The sequence below is a fragment of the Camellia sinensis genome, chromosome 1 (genome assembly GCF_055761805.1).
Source record: "Camellia sinensis isolate YWXY chromosome 1, ASM5576180v1, whole genome shotgun sequence".
Classification (NCBI taxonomy): domain Eukaryota; kingdom Viridiplantae; phylum Streptophyta; class Magnoliopsida; order Ericales; family Theaceae; genus Camellia; species Camellia sinensis.
In genome coordinates this window covers 5536422-5553836 of record NC_138961.1, presented here as the reverse complement: position 1 = coordinate 5553836, position 17415 = coordinate 5536422, and the positions used below count along the sequence as shown (strand labels likewise).

At 34.9% G+C, this 17415-nt stretch overlaps 1 long non-coding RNA gene across 5 annotated transcripts; it reads left to right on the top strand.

The window, feature by feature from the left end:
* The first annotated feature begins 5460 nt into the window (after positions 1-5460).
* On the top strand, positions 5461-12541 carry LOC114264542 (uncharacterized). Of its 5 annotated transcripts, none has more exons than XR_014331044.1 (5): positions 5461-5970; positions 6777-6904; positions 8120-8214; positions 8289-8588; positions 10169-12541. It is a non-coding gene; the product is annotated as an uncharacterized LOC114264542 (long non-coding RNA). The 5 variants fall into 5 exon arrangements; XR_014331041.1 differs by having other exon boundaries at positions 5463-5970; positions 8289-8550; XR_014331035.1 differs by having other exon boundaries at positions 5572-5970; positions 8289-12541.
* Positions 12542-17415: the final 4874 nt, after the last annotated feature.

Sequence of the window (17415 nt, the reverse complement as noted above, 5' to 3'; positions counted from 1 at the left end):
GGATCCCGGGATGGGGGATTCATTCCTGCTGCTGCTTATGATCTTATTGTGGAAAAAGATCAACTTGGGTGTGATTGGAAGTGGTTGTGGAAATTGCAAATTCCATAAAAACTTAAAGGTTTCCTTTGGGTGGTGCTTAATGGAAAACTCCTCACAAATGCTATGCATATGAAGAGGGGCCTTACGAATGATTCAAATTGTATTTATTGCAAGAATATGGAAGATATAAACCATGTGTTGAGATCTTGTCCTCAAGCAGGGGAGTTGTGGTCCTCTATTTTTAATACTCAATGGTATTTACAACAGCTAAATCTACCTCTAACAGATTGGATTGTTGTGAATGCTAAAAGCAAAACTCCTCTAAGTAATGGCATTTCAAAAGGGACTGTGTTTATTGTTACTTTGTGGAGAATTTGGACTAACCGTAACAAACAGATCTTCGAAAATGAAAATTGCAATGCTTTCGAAAGTGTAAAATTTATTTTCGAATTTTCTGTTGAAATACATCAAGCTTTTAGTATATCTATTGTCACTCCTAAACAATTATCTGTTCTCATTTGGTTGATCCCTCTTATTGCAGGTTTAATCAAGTTAAATTCAAATGGATGCATGCGAGAAAGATCAGGAATTGGAAGCTTCGGAGGCATTTTCCATGACGAAACAGGAGCTTGGATCAGTGGCTACTATGGTAGATTTGAAAGCCGCATAAATCTCGAAGTGGAACTATGGGCGGTTTATAAGAGACTCACCATATTACTTCAAAGGGACTCACCAAGTTATCGTTGAAATAGATACGAAGCAAGTAGTTCAACTACTAAAGGAAGGCCCAAGTGACAATTTCCTATTCCGAGGTCTAGTGGAGGATGCGCGAATCATTCTGAGAGGATGAGAGTGCAAAATCATTCATGTCATGCGAGAAGGGAACACTTGTGCTGATACGTTGGCGAAGCTCGGGGCGGATCAACCTGAAGATTTATTAATAGTTAATGAACCCTCGGCTGAGATCCACAACCTGTTGGTTGCTAATATGTTAGGTGTTGGAAGGGTGAGGGAGTAGCCTATTGTTGTTGTTGTTGTTGTTTTTTTTTTCTTTCTTTTCGCTGTATCGAAAAAAAAGAAGAGAAAGATAGCAAGCTTGAGCTTGGGCTTGGGCGGATTTTTTTATTTTTTTTTTGTATTTTTTCCACCTAAATTTTATTGTCTTCCACTAAAAATGAAACTGGGCCTCAGGCAGGCCGGGCTTTGAGCGGGCCGACGGGCTTGGCTTGGCTTCAAAATGATAGCCTAGGCCTAAGCCTAGGGTTCCAGGCTGGGCTCAGGCCCGAGCCTAACCTGGTTGGGCCCACCTCGAGCCGCGGGTGAGCTTCAGGCCACCCACGGGCCACGGGCCATTTTTACACCCTTTTTACATATGAAATTATATATATATATATATATATATATATATATATTTATTACAAATAAAGCTTGTAGGATGTTCGCAAAAAAGAAAAGAAAAGTGAAGCATGTAGACCGTATTCAAATTGACAACAAGCAGATTGCCGGAGTTGAGGATACTGTTGCGTGAGGTGGGCAGTAGTATCTATTGCGCGCCTAAAACGACGCCATTTTGACACGCCAACCCAATTTGAAAAATTATTATCCCATTTTATTATCCCATTCATGAGTTCTGAGCCAGGGACCTCATGAAGATGTCCACACTGACAAACCACTTTGCTACAAAAACCCTTATCAATATTATGTACATATATATTATTTATTACCTTAGTCAAACAATCAATATGTATGTGTATGTACCCAAGTGGTGTCATCAACCAAAAAACTATATGTATATAAATTTAATTAGGTGGATGTCATCATCTCACTTTATTATGTAGTTCTTAATTTCATAATGAGAGAAGAAATAATGTCCACTTAATTAGATTTAAATTTTTTATTAATTGATGACGCCACTCAATTCCATTTAATTTTATTTTTTTGCACCTATTCATCCAAACAATAAGCAAAATAACAAAAAATGACTACTTCAAGAACAAACAATAAAATTTATATAGATGCCACTGTGAAAAAATAATAAAATAAATTTGAGAGTTCATATTACTCTTTATAATTTTTATTATTTTTTATTCTACTTATCTAATAAGATACCAAAGTTTTGCTATTTAAATTTTTACAATTATTTTCTCTAATTTTGAAGTAGAATAACACTATAATAGATGTAACATTATTGTTCTTATTTATGAAAATATGAAGTAAAAGTTAAACAATAAAAAATCTTAAATCTAGTCATTCATTAATTTTAGAATATTTTACATTAATTTATTCATATATTTTATTGTTCACTTTGTTGATGTCAAAAATAAAATAAAAATAAAATAAATATATTGTAGAGAAAAAAAAATCAACTAACTTGTAATATTCTACAGAGAAAAAAAAATCAAATAACCACAATCACAAAAGTGAAAAAAATTATATATTTTTTCTTGAGGGCTACCAACATTTAAGAGAAAATATGTTGTATTCATACTTAACCTAGACAACATAGTGCAGGTGACGGAGAGTTTCCGACGAAGGTAATAAAAATCTTCCACGAAGGTAGATGGACGGTTGGCCGACGAAAACAAACTTTTTTAGGATTTTTGAGACACTGATAGTTGAGAGTTTGTTTGAGATAATAAGATGAAATCAGAGGAAAATAAATAATAAGATCTTAAAAGGTGTAATTTTGATTTTTAAGATTTTTTTTAAAAAAAGTTTTCAAAATGAAATAGACGTTTTACACGTGTAAAAATTATAAGGTAATAAATAATATATATGTACACAATATTGACAAGGGAAGATGGTGTCTGTCTCTCTTTATGAGGTCTCTGGCTTAAAACTCATGAATGGGATAATAATTTTTCAAATTGGGTTGGCGCGTCAAAATGATGCCGTTTTTGGCGCGCAACAGATGTTGCACACCCGCGCAATAGTATCCCCAAACCCCAGATTGCCTGCCTAGGTATGCACAAATTTATTACTACATAAACGAGTCAATGTGGAAAAGTAATATTGCACTGTACTCGGCTGAACTTCATGTGGATCAGGATAGAAAGCCTCTTCATCTTGCACGCCGACAATGAATTGAAGCACCTAGTCAACCGCCAAGGATACCAAGGCTGTGGGGAAACATGAATGTCGAGCTCAATAAAGAAATATACCCAACAGAATTTTTAAAACAAAATAATTCTGATTAACATACAAGACAACATTAAACCAAATAAGGTAAGGAAGGAATAAGACACATAAGCCAGTAACTTCAGTTTTTTTTAGTTTTTCAGCGATTATATTAGTGCGCACAGCCCACATAGAACAATTTGCTTGAAACAAAATTATGACACTGAATCATATAGATCAACATATCCCGGTAAACATATTAGGGGAGCCACCAATTCTCAATGCATGGCAAATAAGCCCCCTAATAGCCATAGAACAAGAAAAAAGCAACCTCGTAGAAAATATTAAAGTACATGAATACTTGTTATGATCAAAATTGTTTGAAAAATACATCGTAAAAATTGTGTGAAAAATGATGAGGCCAACAAAACAAATGTTGATGAACAAGGAGACAAGCATCAAAAGTACCCAAGTACCTGGGGTTGATTTTGTCAAGACCAAGAACCAAGGGAACCAACAAAAGAATAGGTGTCCAATTAGCCTGGCCTTTTGAAAGCTCAAAACAATGTCTAGAAGCATACTCGATGCAGACAACTGGAGCTCCACCTCTCTCCCCATCTTCATCAATAGAAACAACATAAATAGCCATGGGAAAAGACTGGTCTTCAAGCTCACTCTCCTCTCTCTTAAAGCGAACTAGAGATTCCCAAGTGCGACACATGGCATAAGGGCCAACCCATGATCTAACAGCAAGGTCATAACCATTTCTTGCTTGAAGAGGCTCTAAATGCACTTCAAATTGTTGGTTGGGAACCCTATTCCTAAGTGAAAATTTGAAATTTTTTATTCACTTTGAACACCCCAAATAATTCCAATCTCATCCTCACCCACCCCAACCATCCTCTACTGCTGTTGGGTTGCCTGTGTCACCGCCTTCTAATGCCCGACACGCCTTCTCCTCTTTCGCTGCCACTTGACTTCCTTTGTTGTTCGTTTTTGCTTGAGATGTTTACAATCATGTTATTTCATATCTTGTGAAATGCTTTGCAATTTTTAAAATATTAAAATATTAGTGTTTTGCTTGAGGCAGATAATATGTTGTTTGCTTGCAGTAAAGCTTTGGATTGGATGAGATTGTAAATAGTTTTTATTTTTTTATTTTATGAAATTCTCTTGCATGCCTAATAGGCTAACCTTATAATTATCTTGAGAATTCATTAGGTATATTACAAACACTTGAGTGGCTTCATTCTTCTAATATTGTATTAATACTAAAATTATCTAGAGTTTAGTACTATGCAAAACAAATACACCCATCTCTAATCTCGTCCTTCTTATCCCACAATTAAACACCGTGGTGGACTTACATGTTCTCTCCATACTCGAACTACTTTTTAATATCTCAATCAAACATGCCCTATATGCGGCCAGTGTGAAAGAATACAAAAAATTGAGTTCTAATTCAGATATTGAATTTAGAAATATTCCACTATATAAACCTAAACCCACCTAAAATTGAAAATATTTAAGTGAAAATTACTTGGCAATGGCAATTGAGAAATTTAATTACATTATCAAAGTGTTTGCATGGTTTTGAAAAGTTAAGGTTTGGACCTAAAAGGTTAAAAAGAAAAATTGTTAAGAGGGGCCTTCCACCTTAATTCCAATTTTATCATCATTCCTAAGGTTTTGAAATCTTAATTCTAGCCACTTTCAATCTCCATTACCACCACCTCTGAAAACCCCTCTCTACCCTTTCTATCCACCTTTGCTACCTCCCAACTCCTCTCCATTCTCCCCAACATCGCAACCTCCTTTTCTGTTTCTTTCTTTTTTTCTCTCTCTTGCATGACTCTATTTATCACTCACTCTGGAGTCACAAGAAAAAGGTAGGGCCTAGAACATGTGGATAGGGTTCCATAGGAGATGGGTTAGGGTTTGGAATTAATAACAAGGGTGATTACATTAGGGTAAAATTTTAATAAAAAAATTATTAATAAGCAGAGGTCCAAATAGGAATAGACCAAAGGGATAATAATAGGTTTACACCTAGTTATTTTGTCACCGACTCACTCGAATAAGCCCATCGAGTAGTATTTCAGCTAGATCAACAAAAAGGAGCCCTTTTCTAAGCCCAAAAACACACTTCTAAAAATAGAAAAGGAAAAATTTTGGCTCATTCAAGTTCATTTAGATATATATGACAACAATTATATAAATATATCACAGCAAACTCTTAACTAGCACTACTAGAAAACTAATTTTTCTCGTTTCTTTTTTTGTGACTGATTGTTTAACCACCGCAAAAAAAAAAAAAAAAAAAAAAAATTTTACTTGCACCGGCAAATCAGCCGAAGTAAATTAGAAAAAAAAAAAAAAAAAAAATTCGCTTCTTACTTATCATTCATGTGCGCAATTTATTTTTCCTATTTTCTTTTATTTATTTTTCTTTTTACTTAAACCCCCGATTGTGTAAAATTTGCCCTACACTCTCATTTACTAAATCTGATTTCGCTCGATCGTGATTTGCAGAATCCAAGAGATCGTGATTTCTCTCGCTCGCTCTTCTCTCCATTCACTTGTTATTTTACGAAGCACAGAGGAAAATCCAAGAGAGAGAAAGAGATTGAGGCCAAATGATTTGGATCTCTTTTGATCTGAATCGGTTTTAGGTCTTCGTGATCTGGATAGTCTGATGCAATTGCTCTGCCCTAGTTCGTTAGATGATCTGATTTAATCTAATCTAATGCTATTGTTATGTTCGATTAGAGCTTGGATTTCAGAAATGGAGCAACGACCAAGGGCAATGAACAGGTATAGAGTTCTCTCTCACTCTCTTTCTGTAATCTCATCTTCTCTCCATTTTTGCGGCTAGGGCTTTTTTTTCATGGATTTTAATAGTTTTTAGATTTTATTGTTGATTTGAATTCAGTTACTCTATTACATCGAATGTTTATTTGAACCTACTCTGAATTGGAAAATTGAATTGCTCTGTATGTATATTGTTCTTCTTGTTTGTGAAATCAACTAGTACCTATTGTCACCATTCAGTCTTCAATTATTGCTACATTTGGTGAATTTTGTTGTTTTGTGAGTTCAATATATAGCATCTGTGGATTGGTACTCGTTTCGATTGAATGAAAAGTTTTGATTCCTAGATTTGTTTTGAATTTGCTGTTTCATTGATTATCAACAAGTTTGAATTTGTTGAGGCAATAACTGGTAAATTTGAAATTAAAAGATAAAATGTCCTAGTGTTGAAATAAAATAAGACAAAAATGAGAAAAATACCTGTGTATAAATTTTGGAGTGATTTGGTACGTATTATATGTGATTGAGTGTAAGTTTGTGATAATATGTTGGATTAATTTCTGGATGTGTTGGCTCTTTTTTGATATTTGGTTGCTTCAATCTCTCTATTAACTTGTTTGCTTGCTCGGAAATTGAAGGAAAAAAAATGGAAAATGTGATGTTGAATATTTGTATTTGGTTGCTTCAATCTCTCTCAGTTTGTTTCTCTCTATCTCTCGGTCTCTTAATCTACCTATAAATACTTATCTAGCTTTCTCATATTCTATCTATGATTTTGGATCATTTATGATCTCTTTGTGCATCCTTAGGTTTGCAGACTTTGAGTTCAAGTTATAATTTTTCTGGTAAACATTCAATCGAAATTGAAACTGAAACCCTAGCATCTTTTGCACACTCAGCAGGGCCAAACTAGTGTTGCCACCATTTCTTTTGCAAGGTAAGCTTTGCTGCTAAAGTTTGATTCATGTTCATAATCGTGTATAGATGATGCAATATTAAATTCTAGGTTAGCTGTTTGGTTCTTTGGATTAGTATTTACTGCCTATACCAGATCAGAATGTGATGTACTTGTATCCATGTATATTTGGAATTTTTTTTCCTGTTATGTTTTTGGTTGTGGGTGTGACTTTTTGGTCCCATCACCAAATAATGAGTTTATAATATATTAACAGTTGGCTGCATCATATTTATGGGTCAAAGTTAGGTTGAGTTGAGACTGGTACATTATTAGAAGAGAGTTATTAAAATCTAGATATAGGTGTGGCAATAGTCATTTGCAAATTGCAGCTATATTGTGGTTTTGATGGCCCACAAATGCTGCCCACAGTTCTAACTACCCCAACAAACAATAGAGCTAATTCGAGGCTTAGGCAGATCTTGCTACCTTTCTTATTTTCACTTGATTTTCAATTTTGCTAATACTTTTACATAAATGTTCTTTATGTGTGCATATATTGTGTTCTTTTGGCATCTTTGGGCATGAAGTTCAGATCCATGAGGCTTTGTAAATGAGTGTTGGTTTTCTTTAAAGTTACATGTTTTAGTTATGGCTCAAACTACAAATTTTATTTAGCTATGTGAGAAAATAGTGTTTTCAAAGTGCATAGATATGTGATTATTCTTTTTCTTATTCATGTGCCTTCTATTTTTCTCAATCAATATTTTATAATTTTTGTGGTTATTCTTTTTCTTGTACATGTGCATAGATCTGGGAATATTTATATTCATGCATGGGTAGTCTAGAGCCACCATAGATTGTTTTGTTGGTTTATATGTTTTCCTTTTATTTGTGATGTACTTTGTTATAAGGACTCTACCATGCCCAATCTTTTCAAATATGACATGTTTCAATTTATAGCGTTGATAGGGGTTTCTCATACATATTATTTTATACACTTCCAAAAAAAAAAAAAAAAATTTTCTGAAAATTTCTCTTTCTATTAGCTCCTCAATTTCAAATACTCCTTTTATTTGTCTATCCACATGTTAGTTGATAATAACAAATAATATATATTATTTATTCAATTTCACCGGAGTGTATTTACATTTTTCTTTTTCACACATGTTATAAAACCCATTATTAAACCCATCATATAAGCTTGTCCTGTCATTTCTTGTCTCTCACTCTAGTCTTTTCATCACACTCTCTCAGTTGTAATGGCTAAGAGAGCTTCTCTCGTTGCTGTCGTATTTTCTATCATTAAGCACCATTTTGGAAGATCTTCGAATGCTGCAAAAAGCATAGGGGTATGATTATTTTTCATTTCCTTTCGATTTATGTGAATTTTTTCTAATTCTTTTTTTTTTTTTTTCATATGAAGAATGTGATTATTTCGATAGACAGAAGATGAAGATGAAGTTAAAAAAAAATTATGTATGGAGAGCAATATGAGTTTCTTAATAAAAACCTTGAAAAATGATGAGTTGAAACTTGATGAGGAGAATGATGAGAAGGAGATTGACAGGAAGAAAAAGGAGGAGCTTCATGTTAAGGAGAAAGATGAGAAGGGGAAGAATGATGAAGAGGAGATGGTTGAGGAGGAGGAGATGGATGAAGAGGAGCTTGTTGAAAGAAGAAGCAAAGTGTGTTCTATTGGTCTTCAATGGAATCCTTATCAAAGGTTATGATTATTTAGGGCATTGGGAACATGACTTCGAAGAGTTTAGTCACCCTCTTTTCTGTTGTCGGGAAGTTTCCTAAAGAGGCATTGGTAGAAGTCATTAAATTCATGACTGGCATAAGTGCCAAGGTATAGATGAGAGTTGTTACAATAATTCTATCATATACTAAAGTCATAGACAAGAAGATAGATGAAAAGTTTGACACCTAAGTTTGACGACTTGACTAAAAAAATAGATGTCATGGATGGCATCCATTGTTTTAGTGATGTGAACTTTTCCCTAATATCTATTTTTTTAGTCAGGTTGTCAAACTTTCTATTCATATCATTTATCCTCTTTAAGAGTCTTGTAACAGAAAGGAGGGTGACTAGACTCTTCAAATTGTATAATCATAACTTTTGAAAGATGGAACGAACAATAGGACACCTTAGTAATCTTGGATCTGCGGGAGAGTGGGAGGATTTTTCTGTAACAAAAAAAAAAGAAAAAAGAAAAAAGAAAAAAGGTATAAAGCTTGACAACTTGAGTAAAAAAATGGATGCTATAGACGGAAAGCTTGACAACCTTAGTGGGAAGCTTGATGCAGTCATACCACCAGTAACATCACGGCACTCTCTATCATCAGCTGTCATTCGACCGTCGCCACCACTGTTGGATTCTGGAAATGGTGGTTTATTGGACTCTGAAAATGGTAGAAATGGTGGTTTTATAAACGGCAGTGGAGATTTGAGTGAGTGAATCATTATTTTTGATTTGAAGCAGTATCAGTTTATTTTAAATTTTCAGTCAAAAAATTTCATTGAAGAATTAATATAAACAAAGTTGTAATCACTGAAATAAACATAAATCTAGACAAGAGTTTAAACAAAACAATTCTGCAATGAGATTTTTTGACTGAAAACTTAAGAAACTGATATTGTTTCAAATGAAAGATAAGGATTCACTCATTCAAATCTCCACCGCCGTTTGTAAAACCACAATTTCTACCATTTTCAGAGTCTAATAAACCACCATTTCCAGAGTCTAATAGTAGCGGCAGCGGCGGAATGATAGTTGATGATGGAGAGTGTCGTGGTATTGCTAGTGGTATGACTGGATTAAGCTTCCCACTAAGATTGTCAAGCTTTCCGTCTATAGCATCCATTTTTGACTCAGGTTGTCAAGCATTCCATCTTTTTTGTTTTTGTTTTTTTTGTTACAGAAAAATTTCATTGAAACATGTTTAATTTAAGTTTTCAATTAAAAAATCTCATTGAAGAATTGTCAATTTAATTTAAGTTTTTTTTAAACTCTTGTCTAGGTTTATGTTTATTTCAGTATTTATAACTCTGTTTATATTAATGAAATATGTTTATATTAGTTAAACTCTTGTCGTTAAACATGTTTCATTAATATAAACAGAGTTGTAAACACTGAAATAAACATAAACTTGGACAAGAGTTTAAACAAAACAATTCTTCAATGAGATTTTTTGACCGAAAACTCAAAATAAACTGATACTGTTTCAAATAAAAAATAATGATTCATTTATCCAAATCTCCACCATCGTTTGTAAAATCACTATTTCTACCATTTTCAGAGTCCAATAAACCATCATTTCCACCATTCCAGAGTTCGATAGTGGTGGCAGTGGCGGAATGACGGTGGATGATGGAGAGTGTCGTGGTATTGTTGGTGGTATGACTGCAAAGCTTCTCACTAAGGTTGTTAAGCTTTCTGTCTATAGCATCTATTTTTTAACTCAGGTTGTCAAGCTTTCCATCTTTTTTTTTTTTTTTGGTTATAGAAAAATCTCATTGAAACATGTTTAATTTAAGTTTTCAATGAAAAAATCTCATTGAAGAATTGCCAATTTTATTTAAGTTTTGTTTAATTTTTTGTCTAGGTTTATGTTTATTTCAGTGTTTATAACTCTGTTTATATTAATAAAATATGTTTATATTAGTTAAACTCTTGTCTATCTTTGGGTTTAAACTCTGGTCTATCTTTAAGTTTGAATTTTTTTTTAAAATTTTTTATTTATTTTGTTTGATAATTTTAAATTAAGGTAAAATTATAATAAAAAAAACATAAAATAAAGTATGATGAGAAAAATGCATTGTCGGTCTATAAAATCAATTTGATGAAATCCGGACGAGAAAGAAACAAAACACCCGTGAAGGAAGAGGAATGGGACATGCTTCTCCACTCGATGTTGGAGCAGATATTGACTTCTTAAATAATATTTTTTATTTATACATATGTACTTACGTATAAATAATTTAATTAAAAATGATAAAATATAGCATGACAATTTTGTTTAATTTGTGTATTACTTTAGATCAATGCTAGTTTGATAATAAATAAATAAATATAATGTCAATTTTGAGATCCTTATAATAGTATTTTGAAAATATAAGATTATAGAGTTTCTTGTAAGCACCATATATATATATATATATATATATAAATAAAAAAAAAAGGGGGACAAACATTTCTTTTAACAATACATGGTGTTGTTTGGTTCATTTTATTTGAGTTATTTATAATTTGTTTACTTTAAAATTTTGTGTCAAATTGTTTATTGCATGTTGAGTTTATAATTTATTAAGTAAAAATAGTCTAAATAAATCAAAAAAATTAATTATTTAAAAGTTGGATGAGTGGTAATTTTAACTTTTGTTTTCTTATTTTTACTTTTAATTTATAACAAGTGCACCAAATAAATTGTGGTTGAATATTTGTAAATTTTATTTAATTTGTCTGCTTTCATTTATATGAGGAGGGCTGTGGGATCTATTTGATTAGGTGGGAGCACTTTTGTATTCTGGTAATGGGTTTGTATCAGAGTATTTTTTTTAAATTGTCTTGTATGATTTCACTATATGGGTGTTTATGTAGTGATCTATAATTAGGCCATGATTTTTAGGAAATAATTTTTTTCCGATTTGTTTGTGTCTGAAAAGTTGAATCCCCAAAACCATTTTTAAATCTTACCTCCCAAGCATTGATCAAAATGTATCCTTCTCTCTTTTTTTTGGAGTGAATTCCTTCTCTCCATTTCTCTTTTTTCCTCACTTGACATTATTAAAATAAAATAAAAGAATCTAATAAGTGGAAAAATCCAAACATTAATCTACTGTTTCAGTAATGAAAATCTACCTTTGCAATGCCAATTTTAAAGAATAAAAACTTCAATAGATCAATTCCTAGATTTATTTAGTATTGGGTAGTTGAAGATCTGATGAAAGCACTCACTTCAACTTCTATAACTCGAACCAAGCCCCAGAACTGGCATACTACAACATCCTAGTTCCGATTTAATGGTATAAAACTTTCAATTAAATAATCGGGCACTATCCTAGTACCCATTTATGAAAAAAATTGCCACAAAACTCATATAATGGTATAAAACTTTCAGTCAAATAATTGGCACTCAAATGGTATAGAATTGTGAGACAAGAAGTTAAATAGCTGCATTTTTACATTACAACATCTGTATCTGGTAAATCATATGAATAAGTTGAATAATTTATTCTACACATTTAATAATCCAACAATTTGGATAAAATAACAAACAAACGTGAACCCAATTGAGATTCTGGTTCTGTTAATGAGAGAGGCGCTGTAGGGTTGTGTACAGGTTGAGAGTGCATCGAGTGCTAGTTTCCAACCCAAAACTGCAACTTTCAGTTTAGGTGCAGAATATAAACCATCTGAGTCAAAGGAGTTACCAATCACAGTCGTCTTCTTGTGTTCCACCCTCTGCATTATTACTGTGCACAATGTCAAAAGACTCGTCTTGTTGATTCCGACTAGTATCACTCAACATGTCATAGTGCTCGGCTGCCCTTGGCGGATTGCGGGTATGAGTAACAGTAAATAATGGAGCACCCTTTGATTCATCGACTAGCTTGGAAGCATGGTTACAAAAATCATCAAAATCATCTGCCAAACCAAAAAAAAAGAATAAAAGATAGAAAGAAAGAAAGAAAGAAAGAAAGAATGTCATGGCCAAAAAGAGCTTCAATACTCGAGCAATAATAAATGAATGTATGGAATTTAATGAAGAACAGCCAGCCAGCATGCATACCTTTGTCTCTGCAATAAAATCCAATTGCCAAGGATGAATCAATGGAGTCAAGTGGTATGTGCTGCACAACCCTGGAATTATTATCAAAACAAGTAAAGGAAAAACAAAAGGCAGCACAAATAAATGGAAGAAGAATAAAGTAAACGGAGGATGATAATAAAGCAATCACTATGTCTCAAAGCTTACTTGCAGTGATAAGATGAAGCATCAGCCTCTAGATTATCCCTCCTGATAACCTTGAGGTTATGGGTTCAAGTCTTGGGACCACCACTTTGTGTATTATGCCAAAGGTTAGGTGTGGACTCAATCTTTACCCTCCCAAACACACATTAATGTGTACTAAGTGGGCGTTGTTTTTTTTATATCAACTACCTGATTATGCGACCAGCCAAGGAGAAAATGGAGTATACATTATGAATACTCACACGTCATAAAGAAAAAAGGCAACAACATAGTTATGCCATTTTCTTATTAGCAACAACATATTTCTTCGTTCCAGGTAATTAAAGATCATTACTGGACAACAATGAGAAAATAAAACTATGGAAAGTAAATCAAAACAGAGGAAAACAATGACGTACATTTTGTTGGGATTGCCATTAAAAACCACCTAGGCATTTAGCATTTAATACTTTTCATTTTAGTATACATTGTCAAGGCTAAGTGTATAGGCTTGATACAAAACATATAGTTGCAAAACAAACCCAACACAACCTTCCATACAGGGGCATGAACATGGTTTCTAATAGTGGCACTTCAAAGGTTGCCTACCATTTATAGTGAAAAAGGACTTTGTCAAATCAATATTCTTAAAACAACTCATACTGTGAACATCGATCTAAACTAAGGTTTTGTCTCATTTCACCCATGAAATTATGACCTCTTCTTTTTTTATTTTTTTTATTTTTTTTTATTTATTATTATTACAAATAAAGCTTGTAGGATGTTCGCAAAAAAGAAAAAAAAATAAAAGAAAAGGTGAAGCGTGTAGACCGTATTCAAGTTGACAACAAGCAGATTGCCAGCCTAGGTAAGCACAAATAAGGTTGTTAAAATCGGGATCCTAAGTGGGATTGTTGGGAGGGATTCGTGGATCGGATTGTAGAATCGGATCAAGAATCGTAAGATTCTACTTTTAATGCAAAATAAAATGAAAAATTATGGATAATGATAATTTATGTTGCACAAGTTTAAAAAGACTAAAGAAAAATGATAAATTTGATATAATGCACTTTCTATGTTAATATAAATTGGAAGAGACGATTGAAAAATGAGTTTGTAGTCAATTTTTTTATATAGATATACATATATATATATATATATATATATAACAAATAAATAATTACAAAAAAAATTAAAGGATCAGAATTGTAATAGAATTGGAATTGTATGTAAAGATTTTATGAATAGGACCGTAATCACTTTAAGATCCTACTAAATCTAAGATTCTAGTGTGATGTAGATCGAGATTCTGATAAACATTTTATTACTACATATACGAGTCAATGCGGAAAAGCAATATTGCACTGTACTGGCTGAACTTCATGTGGATCAAGGTAGAAAGCCTCTTCATCCTGCATGCCGACAATCTAAGTTGAAGCACCAGGTCTACCACCTATGTTGGGGATTGGGGATCCTGCCCAAGTCCTTATAGAAATCATACCAAGCAGAAACACACACCCACACTTAAGGAGACACCGTAATTAACGTGGTTCGGAAATAATGCCTACGTCCACGAGAGAGTAACCGTTTATCACTATAACAATAGAGAGATTACAAAAAGATTACAATAGAGGAGAAGCTCACACTATCCTCACTCACCTATTCACCCATCTCCCTCGCTCACACCGAGAGAGACGGTTTCTCTACCTCACATCTCTCACTCTCTTGGTTGGTTTACTCACCATCTTGCCTATCCAACACCTCTCCCATTTATATACAAATGAGGGAGAACCTCATTGGTTGCCACCTACCTCCTTCCATTCTCTAGTGGGTTGGAGTTGGTGAGCCACCCCCACTCTCTCCAAAGTGCCACCTCCACTTTCTTTAGTGGGTTCTCCAATGGATCACCCCTCATATGGGGTGATGAATATATCCAACAAATCACCCTCTCAACCCATGTGAGGTGATCTACTGCACACACTGCTGCTAATCTTGTCATGCTCGGTCACGCCCAAAAAACCAACAGAATCTTCATCTCTTCACTGAAACGTTGCATTCTCTGAAGTTAGAGAAAATACACCAGGGATACAAGAGGAGGAGGGAATCCTACATCCTCAACTCAACTCATACCACTCTCTGATTTTGAGAGAGCCTTTGCTCCTATCTCCCACAGATCTTTTCCACGCTTCCTGTCTCGGATGTCTTCACCTGCTATTCTTGAACTTGCGTAACCAAGATATCCGACACCCCCTGATTAGATGTCCTGCACCCACTGATTGGGATGCCTTGCACTCCTTTGAGTGCTCTGTGACACTACAGCTCTTCCCTGAAATGCCACTATCCTGCCATGTATCTTCTTGCACGGCCAAAACTGGAGTAACAGAAAACTCTTCATTTGTCTGGTTAACGTTCCTGGTTTTCTTTGTTCGGAGTTTCCTCTAAACTATCTTGAACTTATCAGCATTTGCCCTTTGTACTCTTGAACAACTTCCCAGCGTTTCCACATACTTGTTGTTCATGCCTTCTGCAATCCCTGATCTCCAGTTCAGCGATACGCGTTATCTGCGCATCTTTCACTTGTACTACCAGATTGACGGTTGACAGTAGCTTTTTCTGCCAAAGCAACTTCAACAGATTTGTACAAGTAACCAACTATGCAACACCTAGCATAGTACCTGCACCCATAGTCCTTGAATGCCCATTGTGGCTCTATCTCTCCTCCTGCGCTCGAGCTCGCCAGAGAGATCCGCAACTACTCTATTTTATCAAGAGGTACGTTTGCTACCACGGAATCAAAAACCGATACCATAACCCAGGTATCCAACCATTCAGTCAAAACTGAATGCTATCTACTGTACAAAACACAAGTGCTTTTCCAAAAACACAGCAGATTCCATTGCTCAAAATCACATTGAGCCAATGCAAAGAACATGCAGAACCAATCGAGCTAGCTCTTTAATTTTCTGCAACTCAAGCTCCACCATAGTGCCAAGTTCCGATTTCCATAGGCGCCAAACAAGTTGTCCTTGACAAGTCCAAACAAAACATGGTGAGCAACCCGCTTGAACAAATGCTGAGGAGACTAAACAAGAGAGGCTTCAAATTCTCCGTCAAAGCAACTTCGAAAGCGGTACCAAAAACATCATGTCCAATCAACCATCGAACACAATATTGCTCTCTTCAAGCTCGAATTAATCAAGAGAGCCAAACAAATTCTCCGAAAATTGAGGCAAGTTCTCCACCAAACAAAACTGGACTGTAGATACAGTTAGGCTCTAACCAGTTCGGAAGTATCGGAACAAACTTCAAATGAACTTACAAAATACCAAGAGCCAAAAAAGTTATGAAGTGTCGAGCAAACTCCAGATTCCTCTAACTGCCATTCCAACCGCCAAACACAAGATGATGCACCATCTTCACAGCTGCCAAAAAACCGCCAAAAAAGGCACGTGCATCGTAAATGCATAACTCCAACAGTCCCTGCTGACTCCACCGAGTCTGCAAACGATCTATCCCCTCCAAATCCAACGGCAGCCAACATATAAGATTCACAAAATCACCATCTTCACGTTTCTCCGCAATAATCTCTTCCAATCTTCAATGAACACCAACGGTCAGACTACTTCCACAGAAGCAAACACTGGGAGTCTGAATCGTCACCCAAACTACCAATAGCTGATGTTTTCGAATATGGAACAGATTGCAAAAATGAAAATCCACAAGAAGAAGAAACAATCAAGTCTTACAAACCGGAGACACCCTTAGATCTAATTAGACACGATCATAGATCCCAACTGTGATAATGAATCTCAACAAACCACGATTCTGAAAATTGCCAATAATCCGTGAAAGACCGCCAACAAAAATGCCTCCAATAGACATTGAACAAAAACGCCAAAGCTCCACTAAGATCTGAAGTAGATTGTCACACCTTCTTCAAATCGACAAATGCGGAAACTAAGGCTTCACCAGATGCGAGTCTTCCAACAACGATCCATGAAGGATCTCCAACGCCTCCACAGAGGCCAATGCCAATAAAGTACTATTATTTGGACTTATTACATATGCCAAATCTCCGTAGTACACTCTGCCAATGCTTGTTCTCTCTATCCCCTAGAGAAAAACCCAATGAACTCTGAAATTCTGTAACTAACCCAAGAGTCTCCAAATGAACTGATATCTTCTACAACTGACTCTGAAGGGTCTTCAATTGGCTTCCAATTGGCTTCAATCGAGTGAACAAAATTTTTCACCCCCATTACCCACATGGATGATAAAACACCGTTGTACATATATGTTTCCATTCCACTGAGCATCCGGAGTGAATCTGCACCTCCTCTTGGAATGTCTTCAATTGCCAGACATCATCCTACATGGCTCGCACCTCTATCACCAGGCACTTGCATCCTCCAATAGAATGCTCACCATTTCCTTGTTAAGATGACTCCACCCAAACTCTCTGGGAGCCCGTCGCGACTTCACTGCCACGAACCAGATTCAGGACAAAGAAAAAAAAATCTGCCTCTCACTGTGTGCGCACTGCAACGTCTTATCTCTTTCAATTTCTCTATCTAGAGCTTTCTTCTGTGAAC